This window comes from Gorilla gorilla, chromosome 3 (genome assembly GCF_029281585.2).
Source record: "Gorilla gorilla gorilla isolate KB3781 chromosome 3, NHGRI_mGorGor1-v2.1_pri, whole genome shotgun sequence".
NCBI classification, from domain to species: domain Eukaryota; kingdom Metazoa; phylum Chordata; class Mammalia; order Primates; family Hominidae; genus Gorilla; species Gorilla gorilla.
Window position 1 is genome coordinate 167,613,950 of NC_073227.2, and position 6,000 is coordinate 167,619,949.

The window sequence follows — 6,000 nt, forward strand, 5'->3', positions numbered from 1 at the left end:
ACAAGTAGGACTTGTTGATGGATCAGATGTGGAGTGTAAAAACAAAAGTGCGGTCAAGGTTCACTCTACTTTCGTCTGTGTTTAAAAATGTCCACAACAAAAAGCAAGAAAACAGAGAGAGGGAGTCAAGGATGACTCAAGATCTTGGACTCAAGAAACTGAGAGAAAGGAGTTGTCATTTACTGTTATGAGCAAAAACAGGGAAAGGAACATATGTGAGGGGTGGGACCGTGAGTTCAGTTTTGGGCATGTTAAATTTGAGATGCCTGTCAGTCCTCCATATGGCAATACCAAGTAGGAAGTTAATTATATGCATTTAGAATTCAAAGAAAAGGCCTGGGCTATAGATAGAAATTTGAAATTATCTGCATGTAGGTGGCATTTAAAGTCTGAAGATTAAGTGAGATCACCTGAAGAGTGATAAAGGAGAGATCTGAGGATTGTACATTTTGGCACTCTCAAGCGTAGAGGTCTGGAATATGAAGAGGAACCAGCAAGGATATGGCAGGATGACCAGAGAACTAGGAAGACAAAAAAAGAAAAAAAAAAAAAGCCCAGCAAGGAAGGCATTTTAAGAAAGGGGAATGATCAAAAGTGACTCAAATGCCTCTGATAATGAAGGAAGACGAAAACTAAGAAAAAACCATTAGCTTGGCAACATGGATATCGCTATTAATCTTTGAGTGCATACAAGCCCCTTGAGCTTGCTTCAGGAAATATTAGAAGTACAAACAGCAAATGTAGCCCACCATTTTGAAGGTTTTTGCTATGATAGGGAGCAGAGAAATCAGGTAGTACCTAGAGGGTCATGTGCAGTCAAGTTGGGGTTTGGGTTTTTTAATTTCATTTTATTTTAGAGACAGGATCTCACTCTGTTGCCCAGGCTAGAATGCAGTGGCACCATCATGGCTCACTGCAGCCTCCATCTCCCAGGCTCAAGCAATCCCCCCGCTCAGCCTCCTGAGTAGCTGGGACTGCAGGCATATGCCACCATGCCTGGCTAATTTTAAAAAATTTATTATACAGACAGGGTCTCCCGATGTTGCTCAGGCTGGTCTTGAACTCCTAGAATCAAGCGATCCTCCCACCTTGGCCTCCCAAAGTGCTGGGATTACAGGTATGAGCCAATGTGCCTGGCAGGGTTTTATTTTTAAAGACAAAAATGATCCAGTCAGAGAGGAAACTATGATACAGATAAGACACACAACTTCCAGAAAGATGCTCTTAGAAGACAAGATCCATTTTACACGTGGAATTCTCTTTAGATAGGAACAGAGATTATCTATTCAATGTAACAGAAGGGAAGACAGGATGCGGGGCATAGAGGAAAGTGTGTGTGTTTGGTGGTGGAAGCATGAGGAAGTTCTAATTATCTCTATTTTCTTAGTAAAATGAAGAGCAAAGTCGTTATAGTGAGAATAAAGAGAATTAGAGAGAATAAATGGCAAGATGCTGTAGGCTCGAAGAGAAAAGAAGGGTATAAAATAGTTGTCTAGGAGAATAAGAGATGAAAGTGATTATTCAAAGGCAGTGAAATTCCCTGGCAATAGTGAAGGCCCACTTGAGGGTGACAATCAGGAATCGAAGTAAATCTGTTAGCATAACTTTTTTTTCAGCCATTTCCGACAGATCAGAAGCAGGAAGGAGTAGGTGGAAGTTGGGATTTAACTAAGAAGAAGTAAATTTGATGGTGGAAGAGAAGGACAAGGGAATTGGGATTATATAAGGTAATGGTTATCATGTTGAACTGTTGAATCTTAATTGAGGTTAGAGGTAAATGCAGATATGAGGAAGTGAGAAATAGATGCTAAGGTCAATAGATATATGTTTCTTGTGTGGCTTGAAAATGATCAGAATGAGATGGAGACTTGGAAAGTAGTGGTGGGAGTATATGACATCTGAAATTGACATGAAAGGGGGTGCAGTTATTGATAATAGTAAGGTTTAGAGTGCAACCATAAGAACAGGTAGCTGGAGTGATGTGGAGGACAAGATGATGGCAGGAGAGAACACCAAGAGCCTCAGGGGCTAGATTATTGTAAGGATCTTTTCAATGATATTGAAATCACCAAGAATTAGGAGAAAAATGCTGTTGGGGAGATGACAGTGGGTAAGGCATGAGAATCTTCAAGGAATAATGCGAAGTGACTATGAAGTCTGTAGATGATTGGACATATGGAGCAGTGAGGTGACCCAAGGCTGAACTTCAGAGGAAGCAAGGATGTTTAGGGAGAAGGAAAGGAGGATAAGCTGAAATTGGCAGTGACTATTCATAGCTGCAGAAAGATCAGGTTTCATTTAGAATAAAGAGACGAAGGTGATGTAGAGACTACTTCAAGGATATAGGAAATTTTGCTAATGACCCACAGTGAACTCCAAGGAACACCGTGGAAGAGGGTATTGTGGGAAAGGGTGTGAGATTGGGTCGTATAAAGAAATGAACAGAGCTATACAAGAATGTGGTTTACAACGATGAGTGGTGAATTGGGGCTTCTTTTGGTGACTGAGATGGCCTGAGTGTATATAGTTTTCACTTGCTGAAAAATTTCTAAGATAATTTATTGAGTTTTGATTATAGAATAAATAGGAGAACATGGCTTGTGAATATGCTCAAGCGGTTTTAGTAGTTTATCACCATGACCAGTAGATGGTATTGTTGGCCCAAGATAGTTTGGTTGCTGTTTGCTGTTCAGCACAGAGTGGAAAAGGGAAGGAAAGGAGGTTACAGATGGACTATGAGAGAAGGCAGTGTGTCTTCCACTTGGTAAAATGTAAAGTATACTGGTAGATTTAGGAGATATCCTTATCTGAACTAGTCACTGTTACATAAAATTAATGTTTGATAGAATGGACAAACAAGCACAAATTCTTAGAAAGGACTGGGAGTTTTAACAAATCTTGAGCATAGAGTTATAGAAATATATAAAGTGCAAATAATGGGTTTTAAAATCACATAGATATATCTAAAAGAAAAAAAATCAGTATGTCAAAGAGATATCTGTACTCCCATGTTAATTGCAGCACTATTCACAATAGCCAAGATATGGAGTCGGCCAGGTACAGTGGCTCACTCCTGTAATCCCAGCACTTTGGGAGGCCGAGGTGGGCAGATCACGAGGTCAGGAGATCAAGACCATCCTGGCTAACACGATGAAACCCTATCTCTACTAAAAACACAAAAAAATTAGCTGGGTGTGGTGGCACGCCCCTGTAGTCCCAGCTACTTGGGAGGCTGAGGCAGGAGGATGGCGTGAACCCAGGAGGCGGAGCTTACAGTGAGCCAAGATCACACCACTGCACTCCAGCCTGGGCAACATGAGCAAGACTCCGTCTAAAAAAAAAAAAAAAAAGATATGGAATCAACCTAACTGTGAATCAATGGATGAATGGATAAAGAAGCTGTGATATATATACGCAGTAGAATACTATTCAGCCATAGAAAAGAATGAAATCCTATCATTTGCAGTAACATGGATGAACTTGGAGGACATTGTGTTAAGTGAAATAAGCCAGGCACAGAAAGACAACTATCTCATGTTCTCATTCATTCATAGGAACTTAAAAAACATAGATCTCATGGAGATAGAGAGTAGAATGGCAGTTATCAGAGTTGGGGAAGGATAAGTGGTAGGATGAGGATGGAGAAAGGTTGGTAAATGTGTACAAAAATACAGTTAGATAGAAGAAATATATTCTAGTGTTCAACAGCACAGTAGGGTGACTAGAGTTAATAATACTTTGTATATTTCAAAATAGCTAGAACAGAAGATTTGGAATGTTTCCAACGTAAAGAAATGATAAACGTTTGAGGTGATGGATATCCCAATTACTTGATTTGATCATTACACATCGTATGCATGTATCAAAATGTCACACGTATCCCATAAAGTGTACACTTATTGTGTATCATAAAAAACACACACAGAGAAACAGAAGAAAACTACAAGAACTTGCAACTCACTAGAGACAGTTCAGGATGCCGAGCCAATGAGATTTCTTTCTCATTTTGCCTCTGGGACAACCATGTGTACTAACTCTGGGAGGCAAATGCATGAGGAGTCACTGGCTAAATTCTGATATTGATCTGGAAGCACATACTCTGAAAAAGGCAAATTTGGTTTTTGCTATAAAAACAAACAAGCACATAAAAACCTACACCCTCTCTTCTCCTGCTTGCTTTGGGAACTCAGAACACAGAGCTTAGAAAGCCAGAGGCGCTGTGACTTCCTTTTCAGAAAAAGGAGAGGCTGAAAGAGGCTGATGCTGGGCAGAGTCTATGAGCTTTGCATATTCATATCCCTCAGTTGTTCAGCATTAGAAAATTCAGGTAATGAGCATGTGAACACTCCAGCAGCCTTTGGGTGGCTTGGGGGTTTTCTAGTCTCATGTTCTCTATATAGAATTGACTATGTCAAATCAGGAGGTCCCTACCCGCACCCCCAAATTGAATCAGCACTTGTACATTGAAGTTTTTAACATCACCCACAAGATTTTTAAGGGCTTGTCAAAAGAATCTTCATAGTCTCTAGCCATGAATAAAAATGAATTCAGATATCATCCCTATCTCATATTTTATTTCATGGGATTAATTTAATTCATTCAGTTAAATAATATGGGCTGTTAAGTAGTTGCTGGTAATAAGTAGAAATTTTTTAATTTTTTAGGAAAACATACCAACTCTATTCTGGCATACTAGTTTTCTATAAATGGTTGAAACTTTTTCTTAATGTTAGCACAGTTACACCTTGATTAAGCAATCCTCTAGGGTAGGGATGTTCAATCTTTTGGCTTCCCTGGGCCATGTTGGAAGAAGAAGAATTGTCTTGGGCTACACGCAAAATACACTAACGCTAATGATAGCTGATGAGCTAAAAAAAAAAAAAAAAAGTGGCAAAAAAAAAATCTCAAAATGTTTTAAGAAAGTTTACGAATTTGTGTTGAACTGCATTCAAAGCTGTCCTGGGCCACATGTGGCCTCTGGGCCACAGGTTGGACAAGCTTGATCTAGGGTAAAAAATGAAATCAGACACGTTAAGAAAAAAAAATCTGCAACTATCATGTCAAGTTGATCTGTTTGGTATTTATTTGACGATTAAAAGTACTATATGATTATCTCTGCCCACATCTCCTATCAGGCTAAATACAGTTGAAAGTTAATACTAGCCCCGGAAAAATTTAATGTTTTTAAAGTTTCTTTTGGACATATTGCCCTGGCTAGATATCTGAGTGCCAGGTTATTATTTTAAAACTTGTAAATGATTCAAAGGCTAGAGTTTATAAGCTTAACCTGAGAAATTTTCTGGCGAGAATTGCTATTTCTTATCTTCATTGAGAATCAAAAAAAAAAAGACCAGAAATCTCTACTTCTTCAGCTATTGGGGTAGACAGTAGGCCTTGGAGGGTGATTCACTCTAGAGTAATGAATGACGGAAATCTTTAGCATTCTGTTATAATAAGACTTTTTCTCTCTGAGCAACTTACTGCTTTCAAAGGCTGCTTTTAGGTGACAGTGGTTCCCACTGCCAACCAAAGGCACCCCTAATTCTTAGCAGCTGTTCCTATCAACAGCTTCTGTTTGGAAGCCACTCAGAGCAGTGTTTATCACAGTGTGCAAAATCATCTGTGGTACTTACGAAAAATTCCTGGACCTCACCCCAAACCTAATGAATCCGAATCTCTAGGGTGGGCTGTAAATCTCCATTTCACAAGTTCAGAGTTGAGTTCTGCTTGCATCTCTTATTGTCTGCTAGTGTGTAGCTGTGCTCCTAAAAGAGCTTTTAAACAGAACTACTTTAAATGTTCATAGAGTTGCACCAGAGCAGGAGAACAGCGTGAAATCCCATTATGTCACAATCCTAGCTATTTGTTTGAGAAATCATGGACAGGCTCAGCAGAGACATTTTTTTGATGACCAAGTGTGTCTTTTACTGCTTCCTCAAAAACCCTATCCACAACCCTCTTTATCCCTCTTATTCTCAGCATGTTACCTTACATCCTACC